The sequence below is a fragment of the Pyxicephalus adspersus genome, chromosome 8, assembly GCF_032062135.1.
Source record: "Pyxicephalus adspersus chromosome 8, UCB_Pads_2.0, whole genome shotgun sequence".
NCBI classification, from domain to species: Eukaryota; Metazoa; Chordata; class Amphibia; order Anura; family Pyxicephalidae; genus Pyxicephalus; species Pyxicephalus adspersus.
Genome location: NC_092865.1, coordinates 23,612,496 through 23,624,535, shown reverse-complemented (window position 1 = coordinate 23,624,535; position 12,040 = coordinate 23,612,496).

Here is a 12,040-nt window from a genome sequence, read left to right as displayed (position 1 = left end):
AAGTGTGCAGCTGAGCGGCAGGACCAGACAGGAAATTTATTTTCAATTTTTTTTATTTGTTTTGTCAATAACAATGCAATGGATAATATTGTAACCTAACATTATAACAAAAAAAAAGTATACTTAATTGTTACTCAAATTTAAAAGTAACCAGATTATTATTATAAAATAATACATTACCAAAAAAAAAATGGGCAATCATCGAAAAATTATTATTAAAATACTAGGTGGCCTTCATTTCCTATTTTCGACATATAAATTCCATAAATATCATCTGATATTGCCAATCTAAATTATCATTGAATAAAAAGATTTTACATTTAAGAAAAGGATACAAAAAAGGAAAATGTGGTGAGAGTAGTGTTAGGTTGCATGTGAGCCAATTGTATAATGCATTTAGTTTCACATCAGACCTAATGAGGTCAAATAGTCAAACTAGAGCAGTGGTCACCAACCCTTTTCCAACAGTAAAATTACCGGCTCCGGACTGCGCATGTGCGGGGTTTCTCCCCGGGGGTTCTCCCCCATAGTCCGTCATGATGCCATAACCCTGCCCACTCTTCCATCGCAGATCTGAGTAGACACAAGCCACCCACTTCCCTGAGCCAGGGTTTTGTACATGGGATGTGGTCCACGGCTCTGGCGGGTGCACCCTGCCTGTGGGGTCCTTCTCCTGACCCTGCTCGGGAGGGGCACTGGCCAGAGCCGCGGATCAATAAAAATTTTTTTCATTTGTTAAAAACCAGGTAATTTTATGTTTCACTTGTATTATTGTTGGATTAGATGACCACCAATTTTTTGCTAGTACCATTTTTGCAGAGGTAAACAAATATTTGAATAGTTTGGATTGAGTGTCAATACAAATAGATGGTTTTAGATTAAAAAAACTAGGATTTTTGGGGAAGAAGCAACCCACCAATGTATAACCCATTTGGTAAATACTTGTCCAATATTTTTAAGTTTTGGCATTCCCACCAAATATGATAGAGAGCCCTGCTGTTTTGCAACCTCTAAAACAGTCACTTGAGAAAGTGGATGTTATTTTGACCAATTGTGTAGTTACTAAGTACCATCTTAGTAGTAACTTATAACACTGGGGAACGCATTTATTGTTTTTTACATTTCTTTTGTTCATACACAGGATTTTTTGTTACTCTATGACATTTTTTTTTACAGCAAAACATTTGAAAATCAATCGGGTAAGCGGTTAAGGTAAAAATTTACACTTATAGCTTTTCCTGGATTGTTCAGTGTTAGGCCCGCCAAATCAAATTCAAATCTTGGTGGAATCGTTCACCTTGCTCATCACTGACTGCACCAAGGTTTTCTGGGAACTTAGAAAGATGGCTATGCAGAAAATGCACCTTGATTCTCATATTGCAACCAAGCATTTTGAAGCTCTCCAAAAGTTTCTGGACAATTTCTGCGTAATTATTTGCTCGTGTGTTTTCAAGAAAGTCCTTGACAATGGCTTTGAATGATAACCAAGCAATCTTTTCGACTTCTCACATTGTCACGATGAAATGATCCTCTTTGATGAGCTGCTGAATCTGTGGACCATCAAACACACCGGTCTTGATTGTTCAAATGACAGGCTAGGAAATGTCAAAATGAGGTACTTGAAAGAGTCTCCTTTAGTTGGCAAAGGTTTATTGAACGGCTTCATCAGACCCAGTTTCATGTGCAAAGACGGGAATATAATATTCTTTCTATCAACAAGTGGCTAATGTAGAATATAATATACTTTCATGTAGAATGTTTGGATCACCTGGTTTTAGGGAAGATCTTGGAGGCCAATTCCTTTCCACCGAATGCCTCTCACAAGCTCTGCTGTCCCACATGCACAGATAACAGGGATACATTGTGAAGGAGGACACACTTTAAACTTCGCTTTGAGCTATCAATGAATTTTCACCATTCAGTTGAGGTATAGAATGGAATTCCCGATTCCTCCTTTAAACCAGGTATGTTATGGCAATACACAAAGCCACTGTAAGTTCTAAGTTACTGCAGAAATGCAATTTCTCTGGTTGAAAAGTACAATACCTTTGTTCCTTTTTCAAGTAAGTTTTTCTCACGCAGTCTTGATGCTAGGAGTTCTGAATCCTTCTTCCCAAATCACGTGCCAAATCACTCAACTCATGCTGATCAAATCCCTTACAAACAGAGTCCTCCTCAATTTCAAACTCCTCATCACTGTTGTCACCTAGTTCATCATCATAATCGTGTTCTTCAAAAGAGGGTAGTGTAATGAAAACCAGTACTGGGATTTCATCTGAATGAGCCACTGGGCTTATAGCGGATGGTAGCCTAGGATACTATGTTACATTCATTTTTCTTGTTATATCCTGAAGTTTTCACTATACAAAAGTAATAGCCACTGAAAAGATCTTCTGGCTCTCGCCAAACCATAGGTATACCAAATGGCATCTTGTCACGTGTTCCCTTTGTCCACATCCGTAAACCCTCGACACACTATTGGCACACTTTATGAGAGGCTCAAGACTTATCTTGATCACCAAGTTTAACTTTGAAATATGCCGAATAGGATTGCTCCACTAATGTGCTGATGTTCGCCCTTTGACTGGGAATGGTGAAACTGCCACAGATAAAACAAAATGAATCAGGGTTGTTTAGGCACTTTCAACAAGAAACAGCAGAGCCAGACATGATCTGAAAGAAAGGAAATATGTGTGTAAGTAGAAAAATAAATTTTGCTTATTCACTGCGCAGAGCAGCGCACAGCCTCTGACCACACTGTCTTGCGTGTAAATTATTAGCCTATACAAATCCACGCTACAGTAAACGCATTTTTACAGGCAGTAGAGAAAAAATCCTGACGTGATAGAAGAAAACTAACTGCACTTTCAGAATCAGCATACCTATTTTATTAAAATTAAGCTTAAAAATTCAAGTCAACAAAAAAGTTGTTCAAAATTGTTCCCCAGTGTAATTAGCTTCTACTGCTGACATATTAATGCTGCAGTGTGCAGTTGTGTGCCATATCTGTTCCCACTCTTTTTGATTGAGATATATTGAGATCTTTTTCCCACCTGGTTATATATGGGAGTGTTAATGTGCGGTGTTGTACCAAGGCAATAATTATCCCCTTCATTTGTGGATTTTTTACACATATTTGTTCGAACCAAGTCATGTTTAATATATCTAATATTTTATCTAGTCTAGATAGGATGAATGTTTATCTCTTTACATTTAAAAATACTTAGTATTCATACCGCCAGGGAAGGTAATGTCTCCTTGCCTCAGGGCAGATCCATGATATGCAGGGGTGATGGGGTTAGCCCCTGCAGGTCAGGTCCATGATGTGGTGATGCCCCCTCAGCTCAGGATGAGACCATGATACCGTATGATGATGTGCCCCATTATGCCTCCTCAAGATGAGTCCATGACGTGGTGTGGTGATGTCCCCTTCAAATGGGTCATTGATGTGGTGATGCCCCCCTAGCTAGTGACAGGTCCATAATACAATGTGGCAATGCCCCCTGAAGATAGCTTGAGGATGTGGTATTGTGATGCCTCCTCAGGGCAGTTCATGATGATGCTGCACCATAATATATCTTTGCTCCATATAACACATTTATTTTTATTTACTAAAGACCATATCTGCCCAAATTAACTTTCCAGAACCAGTTTTGTTTCTTTTTGGATAAAGTGGGTTTGATCTTTTCTTTTGCTTAGTGTGTCACCACTGTGAAGATTCATCCTCCATTGTCATTAGGACAAAACATGAAAAGAAGTACAAAATGTCATTTTTACCAGAAAAAATGGGGGGAATTGTCTAATGGGAACCCCTGTTCTGGTGAATATTGTGTAAGAGGGGAGTTTCCATTACTTTAAAGAGATTTATTTTTTGATGCAACCTTTTCGATGTGTTACCATGCATTGTAGTTTACTGTGACAAGGCTGATTCATGTAATACACATTGAAGTAATACACCCCATAACACACGTGTTCCCCCAATGCACTGCACTGGAATGGTGTGAATGACTCCTTAGGGCCTATTTTTTCTGCAGTATGTTAAAGCTTCAATTGCATTTCCTCAATGTGCTGGGGTTACCATTTCAAACAAATGATACCAAAATGCACTATGACAATGCAACACAAATGAAACTCAATACAAGTGAGGAGAGTTACTTTGTGTTCATGTGTTGTGGTAATTTATGCAATACCACAACGTGGACCAACTGGACCAAAAAAGAATACAAATACTGCAGTGTGAGCAGTGTTATTGCAGGTAAGGGCACACCTCTCATCAAGCATTACAGGTGCAGTTTCAGATGCATAAAAAGCATGCGTTTATGCATTTATTTTATTTTATTGCAGCAGAACTAAATTTAAATGTTATAATTTCCTATGAGCACTTTAACCTCCCTCCACCATGCTGAAGTCCCAATAATCCTTTGGCAATGAGCTTCACCTTAAGCACATAGGCCATTAGTTCTCTTGGATCACAAAGCCATATTTGAGCAATGGGCTTACCTGGCCAGTGAGACTAGGACTAGCCAGACCAGGATCACATCAGTTCATGTGCTGACATGAAGGTTGCTAAAAGTGGAAGAAAGCAAAGTGATAGATAGTTTATGCAGTGTGTGCATCCTGCTGCATCATCCTCACTCATTAATTTATTGATCCGCTCAGTGGGACAGCTAGATTGTCTCCCAAAATGATCAACATTGTGCAAACAACTTCTTTGATAAAAGTCTTACTTTCAATCTTCCATTAAAGAAGTTGCACGATGATTCTACATATAAAACTCCAGAGTTTGGTAGGAGAGGTCTTGGGGAACCCCTGCTACAATTACGAAAGCCGAAGCTCACTGTACATTTACATGGCAGTCATTAAGAAGAATGCATCTTACAGTGCAGGCCAGTGGTCAGAGGTTCATTCCCTTCACTTGCCATAGTGAGAGGATTCAAATCAACCTCAACCTCTGTAACGTAACTAAGTTTCCGAGTCAGCTATGAAATAAATAAACTGCCAATGGTTTCTAACCCTTACACTTTAGTCCACCCAATAAGTTACTATTTAGGATTCATGCTCCTGTGTTTTGGCTTTTTTTTACAGCTGTTGTAGCTATTACAATGTGACCACATTCTTTTATTATTATAGAAGTAGATGTGAACAGAACTTGCTGCATCTACAATTCAGGAGATGTTGGTGGCCACAGGGTAACAGAACCCAGCAGACCCCCCATATCCTAGAAATATAACTGTTGGATTGGCTTTCCCTTCAGCTGAACAAATTCTGCAGAAGATCTGGGAATTAATTCATTGAACTGTTTAGTTCATGGTTTCATAAGACTGTGAAACATTTACATTAGGAATTAAACATCTACTGTAACAATTACCTCATCTTCACACTAATTATGTACTAAACTTTTGTCAGACAGACAGGCCAGGGCTAGTCCTGCATCCTTGGCAAAGAATGTGACGGTATGAAGATTTATCTTCATCTGTAGGAAAAGTGCTTAATTTGGCAGTGGCAATCAATGGAATCAGACACAGAGATTTAAAATGTGGAACCTATTTAGCTCTTTTAACAAAATATTTTAAAATTTGGTCAAAGCCAAATTGGTTTAAAATCATAGGTTAGTCTTTGGTAAGCAGAGATTTATAAAAATAACACCAAACACAGGCATTGCTTGAGGTGTATTGGCATCTTCACACATTCTTTTGTCTGTGAAGCGTATCTTTCTCACCTTGTATGACCAGAAATGTGCTTCAGGATATATCCTGGGATCTGTATGATGTAACCTGAGGTTCATTATGAAACAATTAACATAATGATCACTGGATAAATACAATTTCCCAATTCTGCTACACCTTCATTTTAATGGCGGAATTTCTGTGGAATTTAGAGGGGTGAATGGACAAAACAGAAATATTCTTTGGAATAGGTTTAATTAAAAGGGGTATTGGGGAAAGTCTTAGTTTTGGGCAACCACCATCTCCATTGACATATTCCACGTGGCTGGATTGAAGTGATTGTGTAACCTGCGTTGACATAAATGACAGCGTATTTTATCCACATTTATTAGAAACAAAATACGTTTATTGGATAAGCTGTAAAATGTCTTCAGCATTGCAAAGCGAACACATTTGGATATTACTAGCTTCCCTTAGTTAGAAAACATATAGTAGTCCCTTACTTAGGTGTATCATACTGTACTTCTCTAAAGCAAATCTGTGGACCTTGGCACAAATGTAAGTGGGCTAAAAAATGATAAAATAGGCATCCATCACCAACTGCAGTCATGCTTAGATAATTTAATGAACGTCCCAGTCTCTATAACCAGAAACATCATCCATATCCCTCATAATGGCACTATTGTGTCCTGTTTCCCCCACCTTCTTACTGTCTAATAAGTGTGATGATTGGCATTGTTAGCTATTATGAAGACAAGTAAAAAGAGGTGCCCCATGAAATGAGCAATCAGCTTGATGTTTGCATACCCAATTGTTAAAGCTCCCATGCAGCAAACCTAGGGACACATTAAAATATCCAGAGGTGTCTACTTTATTATCTACTGAACAGTTTACATCCATACAAAACTTTTTATATTTTTGATCGATTGCTGGTAATTTTACCATGTGGATTTAGTCCTGATAATGATCTTGTTGGTACCCTAATAAGATGACCTTAGGCAATAAATCTTGCCTCTTATCTATCTCTGATGCCTCTAGAGTTGTAAACATTTTTTAGTCACAAGTTGTCTTTCTCTCCATGCTAGGTTGGTATGATAGTCATCTACAACATACCTTCATCCATTTCTAGCTATTACCTAATCCAAGATTGCATTAGTTTGTGTTTAGGGAAGTCCTGGGGGATTCAGATGCTAAAAGAGTCGGATCTCCTTCTGTATCTATGTCCATCTTAAAGTGAACCTGCTGTTTGCCTCTATGTAGCACACAGCATGTTCCTTTAAAGACCCAGCCTTTGCTTTGCTCCCCTAATGCATCTTTTGGCCATCTGGAGTAATGAGTAATTCATTCAAGGTATAGGGAGCATGTAACTTTCTCCATTTCCCCCCATGATGTGATGTTGAATGCAATGTGTTGTGGGCAGTTGTGGGCAATTACCATTTACCAACACTGCCTTGTACTGTCAATGTGGGGAAAAGAAAGTAGCCTTGTATAAGCTCAGACCAGAGCCACATTACACATGGCTCCTTTTCTTAATGTCCACAGGTGAACACAGCCGCCAGGCAGAAAGAAGGAGGTGGGTATAGGAACCTTTTTGTTGCTTTTGCCCCGCATCTACTGTATATTATTTGATGCCACTTCTCTCAAGGAAGTGAGCAGAAATCTCCACTAAAACCTCAGATAAAAAAAAAAATAAAAAAACTTCCTGTTATGTCCAAAACTGCAAAAAATAGTTTGGCTGGAGTTATACTTTATGCAATCAAGCTGTGCTTTCTGACTTCTAGAGAATGAAAAATATTGTTCACAGCTTTGTTTCTATAAGAGGCTGGGCTAATATATGACACAGTGTGAATCCCATCCACGGCCTTTCTTGTTGACTGACATAAGTGCCAGAAATCTCTTTAAAGAAAGATAAAGTATGCATTGTCTGGTTACATTTGGTGCTGAATATTTTTACAACTTCAGAATTTCAGCCAGTGCCGAACTAGGTGCTACTAAAAGTGTAGAGGAACACAGAGATATCCTAGACTTAATTTTTGCCGAAGTAATTTAAAGAACAAGTGCTGATAAGTGGAAACCCACTAATGCTATATAGGGAACATTGCATCTAGATGAGGAAGGCCAATCAAATTTGAAAAAATAAAATGCAGTCAGATGAACTAGTCTTCTCAGGGAATTTCTGGACAGGGCTGTAGCATCTTTTGTATCTTGGGACTAATTATACAGATTAGTGGCCAAGTATACAAGGAAAGACACCTCTATGCTTCCTATAGGCACGTGCCGGTAAATCTGACCTTGCATATAAGTCTGTTCTTTACTGTTTACCTTTCTAGGAACTCCAGAAGGCATGAAACAGGGAACACGTGTCCGTCACTATCACAAGGTTAGATTCGGGGCTATTAAAAAATAGGATATAGGTAGTCATAATGAATAAAGAGTTGCCAGCTTCACAAGCTAAATGCAAACTTTTATGAAGTTCACTGTAATGTGTCAGGATTTCTTTGATTGGAAACTGGAGACCAAAAAGAAACATGGTAAGAACAAAATTGTACACAAAGTCATCATACCTACCTTTCCGGCAGCCACTGTTTTGAAATGATGACTTTGTTCTGTTCCCTGACCAGTATTTCACAATTTGGCATGCATAAATATGCATACTGCTACCCCTGTTCCACGCAATGATTCCTCCTGCGGTTTATAGAGGGCGTATGAGCCAGCAGGAATAACCACTACTACACCCAGAAAGGTGGAATACCTGCAGAGGCCCCAAAAACAGTAAATAACTTATTTAGGACATTTACATGACATATAAAAGGTGTGAATTGCGCCATGCATTGCAATAGTCCTCTTTGAATTGCAAAAGGATGCCAATACACACCAGTAAGTGTAAAAGATACAGCCTGATTGTAATTGAAATTGTGCACAGAACCATCTGAACAGGCAGGGAAGAATAGGGGAAGGTCACTTCACTGACACATCCATTTGCATTTGTATATTTCAAACTGAGCTACTGAGCTCTATAAACAGCAGGTTTGTTTTTCAATATAGAAGCTAAGAATGTACAGAAAGCTTGTAAAAAGAGCCAAATGTACTACCACCTGTCTGATAAATATAACATAGCTACATATTGCAAGGAATGTATGAACAAGTGCTATATATTCTCCTTAGGTTTTATTAAGAATAGTGTTTAGGGTAAGGGGAAGGGCAGGGTGAAGGTAAAACATAAAGAGACAGGTTTTGGCTCATTTGTATGGCCAAAACTACAGAGTAGGTGTATTAGAACTCCCAATTTGTGTGCCCCTTTAAATGGCAATTTACCGGTATATGGAGAGGAAAAAATATCTAAAATTAGAGATTAAACTTACATAACATTACAATCATCGGGAGATTTTCACCTCTTGAATGTTCAGTAATTTGATTTACTTGGAACTTCATCTAATCACAATGCAGCTAATAAAGTTAAAAAGAGGAAAAGGCTCTGTGCCCCTCTTCTGTTTATTTGTATTTGTTTGTATCCATCCCTTGCCTGTACACATCACAATTCTGCAACATACGTGTTGTCTTGTGGTAAAGCATGTTGCAGAGCTTTAAACAACCCATTAGAAATGTAAAGGCTGAAATGTATGAAATGAAATGCAACCCACAGTAGCCCATGTATTGTATTGTATTGTGGTGCTTATGCTTTTTTAAGGTGTGTTGGGGTGCAATATACAATAAATGGCACTGCAACATAACAAAGCATATTATAGAGTGAATTGGCCCTACAAGTAGTATTTTTTTTTTTTGCTTTTCTCATTAGGCTGCATGTTAATACATTAAAAATGGATAGCACATTGCACAGATGTGAATTAACACCTTTGAAAACAATGACTAGCTTGTGTATATGCACACCATACATGAAAATGCACAGAACCGTTAGTCCTTTGCAAGTTCCAATCTGAAGAAATCTAAACAATACCATGTGGTGCACATCAGTAATCCAAACAGGGAGGTATTGATCATTTATCTGATTTGGCATAAATTGGCCAATTTATAAAATTTTTAGGAATTACTTACAAGAGAACTGGTCACTATTGGGATTTGATAAATAAGTCTTGCTTGTAACAGTGCATGTCTGCTTATAAAAATAATTAAAAGGTTAACTTTAAAAAAAAATGTCTTTGTTTTTAGCCTCAATGGATATAAGGGGCATGATACGCATGAACTGTCGCAAGAAGGGCAAACCACATCAACCGAAAACAAAAGTGTGCAGCCGACTTATCCCGCCATGTGGGCTTTATGTAATAGACCTTGGCATCGCTCATAGAACACAATGTCTTGTTTCTTCTCCTTTCACTACAAAGATTTTTTTATCTGCTATAACAGGCTCTTGTTTGCAGGACAAGGTGGAGTATAGAAATTGGAAGGAGGAGGAGGGGAGGGGGTGAACTTTAATAGGAAGGAAGATGCCATCCTGTGGACAATGGCATGCACTGCAGCTTGTTTGTTCTCTAGAGTTCTTCTGCATGTCTTGGAACGTCCTGTGCTGTTTACCATCTCCTACAGCTCTTGTATAAGCAAATCTAGTGATAAACAAATAGCTTTCAATGGGGTTTTATCTTGTTTATGGGCATCAAAAGTTCTGTAATGCTGTTTGGCATATTCTTTCCTGGAGCATATTTTTCTTTTTGCATTAAGGATAAACTGTGGGGATCTTTTTGGCCTTGTTGTGTAGCTGTATAATCAGCAGTACCTGATTTATAATTATTAGCAGCATGTACTTTCAGTGTCATTGAATTTTCTATTTTACTTATATTGAACACATATGGTGTTTTGTGCTATTTTGGGATTTTTCTCTCTGTACTTTGAGTGTAGGAGTGAATAGCACAGTAATCAAGAATGTCTTGCAAACATGGACTGTACACAGAACTCCTCCCAATCTCTTACCCACAAGTGACTCAGAAGTCTGGGAACAAAACAGATGTCATTAGTACAAATTGCATAATTAATTATTTTAAATATGTATTTGACAAAAATAATAAATATAGAATTAAGTTTTTAAAAAAGGACCAAGCTACATGGGTCAAATTGACATAACTTTCAATTTGCTTAAACAGCTTTACTTGAAAATGATTGTGATCAAGGCTGTATTTGGACATCATGCTGTCTTAGGCACTTTTAGGTGATGATGCTCTTTCATACAAGCTACATCCTTTGTGTCATTGAATTATTTGGGTATGAAGCAGTCGAACCAGCGGTTGATTCACCATAAGTTCAGCTTTATACACAGAGCACAAATCAATGGACCTCCCAGCAAATCTTTGGATTCCTCCTCAGGCTCACTGTGGATTGTAAAAGATCTGGGGCATCCCAAAGGGGTTAATAACGCTGTGCACTGCAGCAAGTAATGGGTATGACCAATTTACACATTGGTTAGGTTTATAATCCTGAGCCTAATGTGCATCGGGTCAAAGGATCACAAGTGTGTAACGTACAGTGCATGGGTCAGGTTTATGTAACATGCAGTTCAGAGGGTCAGAATTTTATAATATTTTGGGTGCAGGGGTCAAGAGTAGTGCAGGGGGTCAAAAGAATGAAATAGATTGAGTGCAGGATTCAGGTATATTTATAACTTATTGAATGAAGGGATCCTTATTACATAACATACTGGGTGTAGGGGTCAGGTATATATAACTTACAGAGTATAGGATGTGTTTCTATTTGCGTATATACATAATATAAACACATTTTGGTACTGCATTTCACTAATATTGTCCTCGATGACAGCTGCTGCATATTGGAGCAATAGTTCCACAATGCTATAGCATCAGCTGTTAACACAGACGCCCATGCAGACCAAGTAAGTCAAAGTGCTAAAAATATAATGGCTGGTATATGGTCCTATGTATGAATGCATGTTCATGTTCAGGTCGAAAAGCATAATGCCACATTATAAGTCCACTATTACTGTGCTTGATTTGGAAATGGGATATAAAACATTTTTCCCAATATTGGTATTTCATTCATAGTGTTGCTTGACCAAATGTGGTGTAATATTCTGTTGTGTGTAAATCTGGTCACTTGAATGAGATTTAAACTAATGATACCTCCATAATATTCTCAAAGCCACCTCACACATGGTCGTCCCATTTATTATTATTATTATTTCTATTAATAAACAAGATTTATATTACACAAACATATTACACAGAACTGTACATTAAATAGGGGTTCCAAATGACAGACAGATACAGACAGTGACACAGGAGGAGGACAGGCCCTTGCCCCTTTTGTTGAAATGTTCTTGAAAAGCCCGACTACAGTGTTCGTACTGTAAAAGTAAATTGTTGGGAATATTCTGTAATATAGGCTAAAATAAGTGCTGATGGTTTCATATG